Here is a 16815-nt window from a genome sequence, read left to right as displayed (position 1 = left end):
AAGACACCATAAGCAAATCTCCTCTGAAACACCTTGTTTAAATAACAGAGTCACTGCAAATTTCCCCCTTCCCCAAAGCTCTCTTAAGTGTAGGGACTTAGAATTAAGTATAGTAAAATGAAAACTCAAGTGAAAAGAAGTTCCTGCCCCAAATCTTTTCTTTCTCAAGGTTATATCATTCTTTCATGGGGAGGGTGTAGGGAGGCAGTATTTGCAAACAAGACCCTGGAGACTGTTAGAGATATAAAATTGGCCAAAACACAAAAAGGGTCTTTCCTTCTTGAAGCATGAAGATTAATCACTGAGACCACTATTGCATCTAATATATTACACATACAGTGTATGAACTGTTGTAAGTAAAGTGAATGAGAGCATATGACATAGAAACTCTTAGGATAAGTATAACAAAAGAAAAAACACTGAAAAAGAAACACCTAAAATAGTGCAATGTTACTGTAATACTTGTTGTGCTGTTATGTAATACTGTAAAATATATTATATTACCAACTATCAAAGAATAACAGCATGTATTTTTATATATGAATATATATATATGTGTGTATATATATATGTATATGTATGTATGTTCTTAAAAAACAACTTTTATTAATGTAGGTCCTTAAGTTTTTCCCAACTTTTTTTTAAAGATTTATCTCTCCATTTTGAGAGAGAAAGAGAGGGGAGGAGGTAGAGGGAGAGAGGGAGAGGGAGAATCCCAAGCGGACTCCCCACTGAGGGAAGCATGAATCAGGGATCCAACCCACCACCGGAGACCATGACTTGCATGGAAATCAAGAGCTGGATGTTCAACCTATGAGCCATCTGGGAGCACCCTATCATCTTTTTTTTTTTAATCATTTTTATGAAGGCATTTTACACTATGTAAATTAAAAGCAATAGCTGCAATCTTTTCATTTATTTCAGCTTTGAATACCAAAAGCAAAGTAAATTCTCATTTGCTTTTTATCTCCTTAAGATAATAAAGAAAACCAAATACAAAACACTCCCTGCCAAGCTTTCAGCCTTGTTTTCAATTGCCAATGTGCAAAAAAGAGCTAAGAGGAATCAAGAAGCAGAGTTAGTTGTAGAACACAGCATGGATCTGCATTGCAACTAAAACCCTAAAACTCATTTGTGTAGCTTATAACATGATGGGAAAATATCAGCCATGGTCAATGGTGAGAAGCAGTGAAAACTGGTTGCTTTTTACAAACTTTTACTATAGACCGAGCATTGCAGGGGGAACGGAAATATTAAGAACATATTTTAAATGCACAGATATTTTGTTGTTTATTTATTTTTCATGATAAAATTTTATATTTAATCTTCCCCTCATATTTTAGATTATAACTTCATAATATACAGGAATACTGAAAATTGTATTATCTTGTTATATTCATTATTGATGGAGCAATTTTTATATTTTTTCATTGCTATACTCCTAGCAGCTAGAAGAGTATCCAGCTTATAACAGGAATTAATAAATATCTGTTGAATGAATATAGTATAAAACATATAACAAAATGCTAATAATCTCATAAAACCCTGAATCTTTTAATCCTTATCTCCCTGAGATAATCATATTTAAGCTGCAGTGTATGCTTCCACTTTTTCCTTCATATACACAGAAATTACATGGTTCATTTTTCCATAACCATAAAAGCTATCTGTTTCTTTCTCTAAATTGTTTTTCCCTGATTACTAGTGTACCTGAGCAAATTTTCATGTTGTCAGCATTTACTATTCTATAGATGTTCTATTCATATGGTTTTCCTATATCCTATTCAATATTTTATGCATTTATTCCTTGTGAATTTGTAAAAGCTACTTGGTATGTGCAATACAAACATATTTCTTCCAACTCTGTCACCACTGCTTTGATTTTTATAAATGGCATACACTAATTTCCAAACATAAAAAAAATGGTCATACAATTTAGTTTATCTATCTCTCAAATAAGGTCTTCTTCACAATTGGTGTCATATATTACATCTCACACATATACTTGGATTGATTTCTGGATTAGCTAAATAATCTACTGTTATGCCAATACCATTTCTGTTGCATTACATAGTTGGTCTCTTCATTCCGTCATCTTGTTTTTAATTTCCCTGGCTTTTTAAAACCTTTTATTCTGATGAACTTCAAAATTATTGTATATAATTAAAAAATAAAATTTTGTGATTTGGGTTGTAATTACTTATATTTAAATATTGATATGCAGAGAACTGATGGTCAATGAAATTAAATCATTCTAACCAAGGACACTGCATTTTTCCTTTTATTTTCATATCTTGTTTTCTATTCCCCAATACAGTGTAATAGTTGTTTGCATCTTTTATCTGGGCATTTCAGAATTTTTTGTCACTATGTTGAAAGAAACTTCCCCCCTTTTATTTCATTGTGTTTATTGCTATGGAGAAATACTAGCTATTTATCTTTACACATTTAATCCAATATAGAATATACCTCAATACAGATAAAAATTTTACAAATTTATCTCAAATGTTGATGTTTAGTTTTAAAATTATTTTTACAATATTTTAGTAGAGTTTTCTAGCAAATACAAAGCTTACTTTGGTAAAATGAAATCATACTTCTCTCCATGTACATTACTTCTTTACATGAAATTATACCTTTAAGTATATCATAAATAATAATTTTAATACTAAGAGTTACTCTCAATTACCTAAGTTTATTAAAATAAATTGTTTTTTTTCTTTGAAATGAAATGTTATCTTGTTTTTCTAAGTAGTTTATATAGATTATTTCCCTCTATTAATTTCTCATCTTTTTAAGTAGGAAACTTGCTAGAGATTAGCAGATGCCTTTTTAGTATCCATAGATATGAAAATCTGCCTTATTTTCTTTAGCCTTTTTTATGGGAAAAACCGTGTCAATAAATTTTATACTACCAGATAACTATTCAAATCAAGGAATAAATACAAATTTGTCAATGTTTACTATTATTAGTTATTTTACTCAATTTTTACATTTTATTTAGAATAGCCTGCATGCATTTTGTGGAGTTTCCACATATATTTCAACTACTTTTATAAATAATTCGGGTATATTTCACCTTTTTTTTTCAAGTTTTTATTTAAATTTCATTTGGTTAACATACAGTATAATATCAGTTTCAGGAGTAGAATTTAGTGATTCATCACTTACATACAACACCCAGTGCTCATCACAAGTGTCCTCCTTAATACCCATCACCCATCTAGCCCACCCCCCACCCACCTCCCTCCAGTAGCCCTCAGTTTGTTCTCTATAGTTAAGAGTCTTTTTCCTGGTTTGCCTTTCTCTCTCTCACTCTCTTTTTTTTTATATGTTCATCCGTTTTGCTTCTTAAATTCCACATGAGTGAAATATTTGTCTTTCTCTGACTTTTCTCACTAAGCTAATACTACTCTCTAGCTCCATCCACATCATTGCAAATGGCAAGATCTCATTCTTTTTGATGGCTGAGTAATATTGTGTGTGCGTGTGTGCGTGTGTGTGTGTGTGTATTGTTAATTATGCTGCTATAAATTTCAGGGTATATGTATCCCTTTGAATCAATATTTTTGTATCCTTTGGGTAAATACCTAGTAGTGCAATTGCTGGATCATAAGGTAGTTCTATTTTTAGCTTTCTAAGGAATCTCCATACTGTTTTCCAGAGTAGTTGCACTGGTTTGCATTCCCACCAACAGTGTAAGAGGGTTCCCTTTTCTCTGCATCCTCGCCAACACCTGTTGTTTTCTGTGTTGTTTTTTATTTTCGAATATTTTTAAAAGCATGGTATTACATGATTTTTAAGAGGTTGTGTGGGAAAACAACTATTGATAATGCCATTATAATGTCAAATGTTTAATCCTATTTCTAATACCATGTGTGACTATTGCTCTACTGGAGCATGGAATAATTTGGATATATGGAAATGGAAATAATTTGGATAAATTTATATTATGCTGTGAAATTTCAAGTTCTTCTAAATTTTAGTGAGATACAGACTGTATAAACCTGACAGAAAAAAATCTCTAATAATCATTAAGAATTATAAAATGCTTTTTGTCACATAAAATAAAACCTTAGTTCAAGTTTAAATAGAAATTTAAAGCAGTATGGTTCTAACAACTGTCTGCAAATTAATATTCCCTGCAAATATGTGGACTTTCAAAATCTTGAACTTACCTCATCTTTAGTTGATCAAATTCTGCAAAGTTGATCCAAAGTCATGTTTTTCACACACACACAACTTTTGAAACTCTTGTCCTATAAATAAACACTGAAAATTAGAAGAAAATGAGATTTTGTGATATGAAGATTACAGTTTTCATACTAATAGGCAAACAAACATATATAATGTAAATTCTCAAAAAATATTTAGTAAAGCATAAATGAATGTAAAATTTATCTAATGCAACCCCAATACGTAGTAACGTGTGTTTTTAAGTGTACTAGTGTTCAGATTTTTATTTGTTATACTCAAGAATAAGTTTCAACTTTACCGTTGCTCAGAGAAAGGCATAACTCAATTTAATGGGTCTTTTTTTTTTTAACTTTTTACATCCTGAATTGTAACAACCAAGGATCAAAGTGGATTTTCTAGGAATTGATGACTGTCCAGATACACAGTCTGGACAGTTTGCAATACAGATAAATGTTGTTACCATTAAGTCCTGGGAATAACCTATTTTTGTTACTATATCTCCTTGTGAGAGTCTCAGAGCAGAAGCAATGGGGGTGCATCCAAATATAATATAATGCAGTCAGTCTTCAGGAGGGAGCCAAGTGTGGCATGACCAATTATTGACTATATTTCTCTAAGAAAACACAACAGTTACAGAAGGTGATTTGTTAACTAGGGCTACCATTCCCTTTAAATCAATGAGCTAATATTCCCTAAACTCTCTAGGCCACCTAGGAATTGTTTTTTTATGTCACACTTAGGATGAATTTCAAAGGGAGATATTTTTATGCATGAGTCACAGAATCACATTTTTTTTTCCCCCTAAAGTAGAATTGTTAACCTATGGAATTGTTCTTTCCTGTAAAATTACTGTCTTGACATTTCTTTTTATAAAATATTCCATTTAACATGCATGAATTTAGCAACTAATTTAAGGTAGGTGGTATTGAATGCAAAAAGATTTTTGAAATAATTTGTAAATCAGAACTTTAGACACATTCCCAAACAGGACTATTATAATAAACTTAATATTGTTGATTAAGTCTATTTCACAATCTTGGTATTTGATTCTTGTAAATAACTGAAAATACTCTAAAATTTTACTAGCAATTCTAAATTTCTAGATTAACATTATTGAAGCACTCATTATTTGTAGGGGGGAAATACTTTTATTCACATCTTAGCCTTTCCTATATTCTAATTGGGAATATGCTACAAAAGACTCCTCCACACTTTTTCTATTAGAAGGATTTGAAAAAAAAATAGGAAAGTATGTTTTCTTAGTTGACAGCATAATCATTATATTATTAAGTAGCACAACCTTTGTGTAGTAGCCACAGTGAAGAACCTATGATGCCACAGTACATACAGGAGGCCACTGGACATGTTAGAGGAGTAAATACGTTAATCTTAAGATGCATATATCTGTCCTCTCCATAATTTTCTGTGGTATGTACAGTGCCTACTACACAGTGAATGAGTTGAAAAAAATACTTTTAAATTTCTTTTTTTCTTTACACTACTACTATTCACACAGTAGTCCTGATCTGGAGTTACATTGCATATTTTCAAATCATATTATTATGCCTAATACTTTGACCATCTAAATATTTATTTTGAAAGCAGTCATTTATTACAACACAAACTTCACTAGGCCTCAATCCTTGATATCGCCCACCAGCTAGAACTGATTGCCTAGACATAAGCCCCAATCCAAGCTGGACTACAACTTCCTTAAATATTTTGTTACTTTATCTTCATGGAAATTCACAAAAATTCTCTCTCCAGTGGCCAAATCTGTAGCTTCTTCAGCCCTGTCAGTTATCATATTATTTACTTAAGAGGATAAAAGAAGAATAGAATTAAAGTAGAAAACAAGGAGTGGGGGAGGAAGAGGAAAAGAAAAGTAGAAAGAGATAAGACAGAAGAGGAGAAAATGGAAATTAGGGCAAACACAGAAACAGGAAGAAAACAGCAGGCCAGTTACCTGACCATTATATGTCTAATGTCTCACCATAGTCCCTGGAACAGAAAAGAGCCACAATAGAAGTGTGTTGAATCAATGAACAAAAAATGAATGAAGAGAGTAATGCTTTGCTTCAGTTCTCCTGAAGCCCATTCCTCTACTTAGATTCTGCAAGCACCTAAGAAAGCCAACTGGTTGCTCTTGTTCTAGTATGAAGTTGGAATATATACCTACCTAAGTGTATGCCCACACAAACCTCTTGAGTCATAGAGAATGGTGCAAGAGAGGTGTATTTAGAAAAATTTGCCCACTGATTCTGACACTGCTAGGTAAGATGTACATAATTAAAATAAAAATTGTAAACTACTTTATCCCCCTTCATGTCTACATATATTCAAACATCATTGTATTAGTGTAGTACTTGAGTTTTTTCAAAAATAGTAATTTCATTGATCATTAAAGTCCATTGAAATAAGCCGAACTGTCATTCTAAAAAACTTAAACCAATTTACATTTGGTATGCATTCAGTATAAACCCTTTGGGTAAAATTAGATGAGGATTTCCTAAGCTGTTCAGAAAATGTTATTTTCAGGAAATGTTAATAGTTAACATTTATAATTAACTCTTATAATGTTAATAGTTTATAGATATGATCAGGGTATGATCATCAATGGAGGTATGGAAAATACTACTTACTAAATCTCCATTGTGGAGATTTATACTATACGTTTAAGACAATAAAAGAAAAAAAGAGTTTAAACAAATATTTAAATTAATTAACCATTAATCAAAAAAAAAACACAGATCTGTACCTCTGAAACAAATAATGCAATATCTATGTTAGTTTTTTACTCCCCTTGAAATGCATATTAATAATACCATAGCCTACAATGGCACTTTGAATTATAAAGAAAAGATGTTTAAGTATTTGACTGAAATTACCTCTATTGTATGTTTTACTTTATGAAAACTTTCCTTGCCTTGAGAGTGTTATGTGAGATCTGAGTATGGCGATTTATAATGACACCAGGAAACAGGACACTTTTAATTGAGGCAACCTGATTAGATTTAGAGATTTAGGTTTGGAGAGAAGGCAACAGAATGTCTCCTATATTGTTAATGGCAATCAAAACTGAGATTATTTTCAAAGGGCAATTTAACAAATTTAACAACGGTACTCAAAACCACCGACTCATCTAATCTGCTGGTAACAATTTAGCTTAATGTATATGCCTATGTCCACAAATATGTACTTTGAAAGATATTTGCTGCAATATAGTTTGTATAGCTAAAATATATCTAGAATGACTTAAATCAATAGAACAGTAAAACATATCAATATAATCAAAGAAAAATGTAAAAACATACAAGTTTAAAGAGAAGAAGTTAAATTGTTAAAGCCTGATAAATGTACCAAACACATACTGTTATCTGTAATACATGCATTATTAAGCATAAAAAGTAAAATGCATTAAAAATAAGCTTAGAGCGGGGAGGAGCAAGATGGCAGAGGAGTAGGAGACCTAGATTTCCTCTGGTCCCAGGAATTCAGCTAGATAGGGATCAAACCATTCTGAACACCTACAAACTCAACAGGAAATCAAAGAGAAGAATAGGAGCAGCTCTCTGAACAGAGAAGCAACCACTTTCTGGAAGGTAGGACATGCGGAGAAGTGAATCTGAGGCGATATTTGGGAAGATAGATGGCGAGGGATGGGGCCTCCGTCAGCCGCTACTGGCAAGTGATAGAGCAGCTGAGCACAAAATCAGAACTTTTAGAAGTCTGCTCCACTGAGGGACATTGCTCTAGTGACTAAGTTGGGGGGGGGGCAAAACCCTCACTAGGACAGTGTGGTCTCAGGACCCTCGGGGTCACAGAAAGACCAGGGGTGCCTGAGTGCGGCAGAGCTCCCAGGTATCAGAGGGGGGATGCCAGCTGCAGAGACAGAGCCGAGGAGTGGGCTCTCAGCTCAGAGTTGATATAAACCATGCTCCATGGCACAGTCCGGTCACTGTTCTTCCAGCAGGGACCCAACAAGCGGCAGATCTGGGGAGACTCCCCTTCCTACCCCCGGGAGGAGTGGTGTGGGAACACACCACAGGGATCTGCTGGGTTTGGAGACTCCATGTAGAGTCGGGTGCCAGAGATAGAAAAGCTCAGTCATTGGCCGGGTGAGCACAGAGTGCAGCAGGAGACTGCGGAGACGGGACTGATCGACTGCTTTACTCTTTACTCGGGGGGCACACTGAGGAGTGGGGCCCTGAGTTCTCAGCTCCTCTGGGGCAAGAGATTGGGAGGCCGCCATTTTCACTCTTGTCCTCCAAAGCTGTACGGAAAGCTTGCAGGGAACAAAAGCTCCTGAGAGCAAACCCAAGCAGATTGCTTAGCCTGGACCGGCAAGGGTGGGGAAATTCCACCTCTGGCAAAGACATTTGAGAACCACAGCAACAGACCCCTCCCCCAGATCAGCAAGAACAGCCCACCAAGACCAAGTTTACCAATCAATGAGAACAGCAGAACTCCAGCACTAGGGGAATACTGCACATAGAATTCATGGCTTTTTTCCCATGATTCTTTAGTCTTTAAAAGTTAATTTTTTTTAAACTTTGTCTTTTTTTTTAAATTTTTCTTTTCCCTTTTTCAACCAACATCTTATCAAAACCTTTTTTATTTTTTTTATTTTTTTTTTTATTTTTTTTTATTTTTTTTTTTTTTAAAGATTTTATTTATTTATTTGAGAGAGAGAGAATGAGAGATAGAGAGCACGAGAGGGAAGAGGGTCAGAGGGAGGAGCAAACTCCCTGCCGAGCAGGGAGCCCGATGTGGGACTCGATCCCGGGACTCCGGGATCATGACCTGAGCCGAAGGCAGTCGCTTAACCAACTGAGCCACCCAGGCACCCATCAAAACCTTTTTTAAAAATCTTTTTTTATTTTTCATTTTTAGAGTCATATTCTATCCCTTCATAGTAGTTAACCTTATTTTTGGTATATATATATATATATATATATGTATATATGTTGTTCTCTCTTTAAAATTTTGGGATACACTTTCTTCTAACAGACCAAAATATACCCTAAATCTCTAGTGTATGGCTTTGTTCTAGTCTTCCACCTGATCACATTCTTTTTTTTAATCCTCTTCTTTCTTTTCTCAACCAACTTATTATTTCTTTTTATAAAATTGTTTATAATTTTCATCTTTACAGTCATATTGCATCCCTTCATCCTATTTACCCTTATTTTTCTACATATATAAATTTTTCTTCCTTTAAAATTTTGGGAGGCACTTTTTCTAACAGACCAAAATACGCCCAAAATTTAGTGTGTGGCACTGATCTATGCACCAACCTGATCATATTTGATCACATTCTGGTTTTTTTTTTTCTTGTTTATTTGTTTTTATCTTTTCCTTTTCCTTTTTTTTTTTCTTTTTTCTTTCTTTCTCTTTCTTTTCCTCTAGTTTCAGGTCTCTTCTGATTTGTTTAGTGTACATTTTTCAGGGGTCGTTGTTGCCCCATTAGCATTTTGTTCTCTCATTCATCTATTTGCCTCTGGACAAAATGACAAGACAGAAAATACCATCTCAAAAAAAAAGATGAGGCAGTATTGACTGCCAGGGACCTAATCAATATGGACATTAGTAAGATGTTGGAACTAGAGTTCAGAATGATGATTTTAAAGATACTAGCTGGGCTTGAGAAAAGCATGGAAGATATTAGAGAAACCCTTTCTGGAGAAATAAAAGAACTAAAATCTAACCAATTTGAAACAAGAAAGGCTATTAATGAGGTGCAAACAAAAATGGAGGTTCTAACTGCTAGGATAAATGAGGCAGAAGAGAGAATTAGTGACATAGAAGACCAAATGATAGGAAAGAAACAAGCTGAGAAAAAGAGAGATAAACAACTTGGGATAACGAGGGCAGAATTCGAGAGATAAGTGATACCATAAGATAAAATAACATTAGAATAATTGCAATCATAGAAGAAGAAGAAGAAAGAGACAGAGGGGTAGAAGGTATATTGGAACAAATCATAGCAGAGACCTTCCCTAATTTGGGGAAGGAAACAGGCATCAAAATCCAGGAGGCACAGAGAACACTCCTCAAAATCAATAAAAATAGGTTAACACCCCAACATCTAATAGTAAAACTTACAAGTCTCAGAGACAAAGAGAAAATCCTGAAAGCAGCTTGGGACAAGAGATCTGTGACCTACAATGGTAGAAACATTAGATTGGAAACACCTATCCACAGAGACCTGGCAGGCCAGAAAGGACTGGCATGATATCTTCAGAGCATTACATGAGAAAAATATGCAGCCAAGAATACTATATACAGCTAGGCTGTCACTGCAAATGGAAAGAGAGATAAAAAGCTTCCAGGACAAACAAATGCTAAAGGAATTTGCAAACACGAAACCAGCCCTATAAGAAATATTGAAAGGGATCCTCTAAGCAAAGAGAGAACCTAAAAGTGACATAGGCCAGAAAGGAACACAGACAATATACAGTAACACTCACTTACAGGCAATACAATGGCACTAAATTCATATCTTTCAATAGTTACCCTGAATGTAAATGGGCTAAATGCCCCAATCAAAAGATGCAGGCTATCAGATTGGATAAAAAAACAAGAACCATCGATATGCTGTCTGCAAGAGACTCATTTTAGACACAAAGACACCTCCAGATTGAGAGCAAGGGGGGTAGAAAACCATTTACCATGCAAACAGACACCAAAAGAAAGCTGGGGTGGCAATCCTTATATCAGACAAATTAGATTTTAAAACAAAGACTAGAATAAGGAGGAGGAAGGACACTATATCATACTTAAAGGGTCTATCCAACAAGAAGACCAAACAATTGTAAATATCTATGCCCCTAACATGGGAGCAGCCAATTATATAAGCCAATTAATAACAGAATCAAAGGAACACATCGACAACAATACAATAATAGCAGGGGACTTTAACACCCCCCTCACTGAAATGGACAGATCATCTAAGCAAAAGATCAACAAGGAAATAAAGACTTTAAATGACACACTGGACCAAATGGACTTCACAGATATAGTCAGAACATTCCATCCCAAAGCAACAGAATACAAAATCTTCTCTAGTGCCCATGGAACATTCTCCAGAACTGATCACATCCTAGGTCAAAAATCAGGTCTCAACTGGTACCAAAAGATTGAGATCACCCCCTGCATATTTTCAGACCAAAACGACTTGAAACTAGAACACAATTACAAGAGGAAAGTCAGAAAGAACTCAAATTCATGGAGGCTAAAGAGTATCCTACTAAAGAATGAATGGGTCAACCAGGAAATTAGAGAAGAATTAAAAAATTCATGGAAACAAATGAAAAAGAACACAGAACTGTTCAAAATCTTTGAGATGCAGCAAAGGCAGTCCTAAGAGGAAGTACATAGCAATACAAACCTTTCTCAAGAAACAAGAAAGGTCTCAAATTCACAACCTAACCCTACACCTAAAGGAGCTGGGGAAATAACAGCAAATGAAGCCTAAACCTAGCAGGGGAAGAGAAATAATAAAGATCAGAGCAGAAATCAATGAATTAGAAACCAAAAGAACAGTAGAACAGATCAATGAAACTAGGAGCTGGTTCTCTGAAAGAATTAACAATATTGATAAACCTCCGGTCTGACTTATCAAAAAGAAAAGAGAAAGGACCCAAATAAATGAAATCATGAATGAAAGAGTAGAGATCACAACCAATACCAAACAAATACAAACAATTATAAGAACATATCATGAGCAACTATACGCCAGCAAATTAGATAATCTGGAAGAAATGGATGCATTCCTAGGGATGTATAAACTACCAAAACTGATCCAGGGAGAAAGAGAAAACCTGAATAGACCCATAACCACAGAGGATATTGTAGGAGTAATCAAAAATTTCCCAACAAACAAAAGCCCAGGGCCAGATGGCTTCCCAGGGGGATTCCACAAAACATTTAAAGAAGAATTAATACTTATTCTTCTGAAAATGTTCCAAATAATAGGAATGGAAGGAAAACTTCAAAATTCGTTTTAGGAGGCCATCATCACCTTGATCCTAAAACCAGACAAAGACCCCATCAGAAAGGAGAATTACAGACCAATATCCTTGATGAACATGGATCTAAAACTCTCACCAAAATAGTGTCCAACAGGATCCAACAATACATAAAAAGGATTATTCACCATGACCAAGTGGGATTTGTTCCTGGGCTGCAAGTCTGGTTCAACATCCGCAAATTAATCAATGTGATAGAATACATTAATAAAAGAAAGAAAAGAACCATATGATCCTCTCATTAGATGCAGAAAAAGCATTTGACAAAGTACAGCATCCTTTCTTGTTCAAAACTCCTCAGAATATAGGGATAGAGGGTACATACCTCAGTATCATAAAAGCCATCTATGAAAACCCACATTGAATATCATTGTCAATTGGGAAAAACTGAGAGTTTTCCCCTAAGGTCAGGAACGTGACAGAGATGTCCACTATCACCACTGCTATTCAACATAGTATTAGAAGTCCTACCCATAGCAATCAGACGACAAAAAGAAATCAAAGGCATCCAAATAGGCAAAGAAGAAGTCAAACTCTCAAGCTTTGCAGATGATATGATACTTTATGTGGAAAACCCAAAAGACTCCACCCCAAACTGCTAGAACTCATTCAGGAATTCAGTAAAGTGGCAGGACAGAAAATCAATGCACAGAAGTCAGTGGCATTCCTATACACCACCAACAAGACAGAAGAAAGAGAAATTAAGGAGTTGATCCCATTTACAATTGCACCCAAAACCATAAGATATCTAGGAATAAATCTAACCAAAGAGGCAAAGAATCTGTACTCAGAAAACTATAAAATACTCATGAAAGAAATTGAGGAAGACACAAAGAAATAGAAAAATATTCCACGCTCATGGATTAGAAGAACAAACATTGTGAAGATGTCAATGCTACCTAGAGCAATCGACACATTCAATGCCTTCCCTCTCAAAACACCATCCACTATTTTCAAAGAAATGGAACAAATAATCCTTAAATTTGTATGGAACCAGAAAAGACCCCAAATAGCCAGAGGAATGTTGTAAAAGAAACGCAAAGCTGGTGGCATCACAATTCCAGACTTCAAGCTCTATTGCAAAGCTGTCATAATCAAAAAAGTATAGTACTGCACAAAAGCAGACACATAGATCAGTGGAACAGAATAGAGAACCCAGAAATGGACCCTCAACTCTATGTTCAACTAATATTCTACAAAGCAGGAAAGAATGTCCAATGGAAAAAAAACAGTCTCTTCAAAAAATGGTGTTGGGAAAATTGGACTGTCCCATTCAGAAGAATGAAACTGGATCACTGCCTTACACCACACACAAAAATAGACTCAAAATGGTTGGGTCAGGAGTGTGAGACAGAAGTCCATCAAAATCCTAAAGGAGAACACAGGCAGCAACCTCTTCAACCTCAGCCACAGCAACTTCTTCCTAGAAACATTGCCAAAGGCAAGGGAAGCAAGGGCAAAATGAACTATTGGGACCTCATCAAGATAAAAAGCTTTTGCACAGTAAAAGAAACAGTCAACAAAACCAAAAGACAACTGACAGAATGGGAGAAGATATTTGCAAATGACATATCAGGTAAAGAGGTAGTATCCAAAATCTATAAAGAATTTATCAAACTCAACACCCAAAGAACAAATAATCCAATCAAGAAATGGGCAGAAGACATGAGCAGACATTTTTCCAAAGAAGACATCCAAATGGCCTACAGACACATGAAAAAGTGCTCAACATCGCTTGGCATCAAGGAAATCCAAATCAAAACCTCAGTGAGATACCACCTCACACCAGTCAGAATGGCTAAAATTAACAAGTCAGGAAACGACAGATGTTGGCGGGGATGCGGAGAAAGGGGAACCCTCCTACACTGTTGGTGGGAATGCAAGCTGGTGCAGCCACTCTGGAAAAGTGTACGGAGGTTCCTCAAAAGTTGAAAATAGAGCTACCATACGACCCAGCAATTGCACTTCTGGGTACTTACCCCAAAGATACAAATGTAGGTATCCGAAGGGTACGTGCACCCCGAGTTTTATAGCAGCAATAGGCAAACTGTGGAAAGAGCCAAGATGTCCATCGACATATGAATGGATAAAGAAGACGTTGTGTATATATATATATATATATATATATATATATATATATATATACACAATGGACTATTATGCAGCCATCAAAAGGGATGGAATCTTGCCATTTGCAACAACGTGGATGGAACTGGAGGGTATTATGCTAAGCAAAATAATTCAATCAGAGAAAGACATATATCATATGACCTTACTAATTTGAGGAATTCTTAATCTCAGGAAACAAAGTGAGGGTTGCTGGAGTGGTGGGGGTGGGAGGATTGGGTGGCTGGGTGATAGACATCGGGGAGGGTATGTGCTATGGTGAGCTCTGTGAATTGTGTAAGACTGTTGAATCACAAATCTGTACCTCTGAACAAATAATATATTATATGTTAAAAAAAAAAAAAAGATAGCAGGAAGGGAAAAATAAAGGGGGGAAATTGGAGGGGGAGATGAACCATGAGAGACTATGGACTCTGAGAAACAAACTGAGGGTTCTAGAGCGGAGGGGGCCTGGGGGATGTGTTAGTTTGGTAATGGGTATTAAAAAGGGCATGTACTGAACGGAGCACTGGGTGTTATACGCAAACAATGAATCATGGAACACTACATCAAAAACTAATGATGTAATGTATGGTGATTAACATAATAAAAAAAATCAATATGGAAAGTTTTGAAATATATAGTTGAAATCTCTGTTCTCTTACCCCTGACTGTGGATCAACCCAAATAAGGATGTTTTTATCTTTTTTGTAATTATACAAATAGAAATCGTCCAAGCATATAATTTTTTAGGTTTTTTTTTTATTATGTTAACCACCATACATTACATCATTAGTTTTTTATGTAGTGTTCCATGATTCATTGTTTGCATATAACACCCAGTGCTCCATTCATTACGTGCCCTCTTTAATACCCATCACCAGGCGAACCCATCCCCCAGTGCCCTCCCCTCTAGAACCCTCAGTTTGTTTCTCAGAGTCCATAGTCTCTCATGGTTAGTCTCCCCCTCCGATTCCCACCCCTTCATTTTTCCCTTCCTACCATTTTATTTTTTTTAACATATAATGTATTATTTGTATGTTAATGTACCAGAGGTACTGGTCTGTGATTCAACAGTCTTACACAATTCACATTGGGGATGGTATGTGGTATGGTGATCCATTTTGGTGGATCCATATGGTGATCCATGTGTTTTTTTGTATCACATGCATTGCCCCTATAATTTATATGAAATACACTAATTCTCAAAAGATTATTCAGTTTTAATGAATTTCCATCCAGGTCACTATAGGAGATACATACCAGATCAAGATCTGAATGTTAGTGTGTTCAAAGTCTTCTTTTATTTTGAAAGAACAATTAAGACTGATAGTTTTATTATACAACTAAATAAAAACAATGTATATGAATCATGGGAATACATAATAGACAGAAATTGATAAGTTCCTTTTGGAAATTTTCACTTGAGTTAATTTAACAATGCCAAAATTTAAATTTAAAGCAAAATATGCATTATAAAACTATAGATTCTAACAGGGTTGTAAAGTTACTCTGACTAATTTAAATAGGTATGCAGCATCAGTATTACATTGGTAATATTTAACTCTGGACACAGAATTTTTTTAAAGCCATCTTCTACTTTCAAGCTTCCATAATTTCCATAAACCTTTTAATTGTGAAATACTAAAAGGGATTTTCTTTTTTCCTTTGGTGCATTTGTACCATTCCCCTCTTGGATTATTAAAATGTCATAGAAAGGTCATTTATTTAGATTATCCTGCCTCATTACACAAAATTAATATCAGTTGAACAAATTCAATCAATCTCCCTGCTTCCTGCTAGTGTGCCTTCCATTTTTGTGGATGCACCTTCACTGTCTGAGTCAACATAATATGTGAGTAAAAACCATGTATGGCACTTGGTACCCCACCGTTCAGATCACAAATACTGCTAATAAAACTCTCAGCACAATTTATTAAAAAATGACTGCAAGAATGTGAAACACATAAAATTTAAAAAAATAATAAAATAAAAAAATGTGAAACATTATTTCATATTACTTTTCCTTCTATTAGAGACTCATAGGATCATTGAATCCATATTGAAAGATTATATACTAGGCTGTAGATCTTAGTACAGTACCCTAGATGACTGCAAAATCGTTCACGGCCCCTAGGGACTCATTTGAATTTTATATGGCACTTGCTATTTCATAGTAAAGACACTGCCCTACCTTATAAAAAAAGTTTTGCTTGTTTGAGTATTCATCTAAACTGCTAGATTTAAGGAGAGCATGAGACTAGATATTTTATACTAATGAAGACAGCTACCAAAACATAGATCAAATAGAGATACAACTAATGAAACATATGTGCAAGTTTTAAAATATAATTCTTGCATAAAGTGTCAAGCAACTGAATTTTTAAAAATATATTTCTTGCATAAAGTGCAAGCAACTGAACCATGATACTCTATTCAGCAAGGCTATCATTCGGAATAAAAGGTGAGATAAAGAGTTTCC

This window comes from Zalophus californianus, chromosome 6 (genome assembly GCF_009762305.2).
Source record: "Zalophus californianus isolate mZalCal1 chromosome 6, mZalCal1.pri.v2, whole genome shotgun sequence".
NCBI classification, from domain to species: Eukaryota; Metazoa; Chordata; class Mammalia; order Carnivora; family Otariidae; genus Zalophus; species Zalophus californianus.
Note: the sequence above shows the minus strand (reverse complement) of the source record.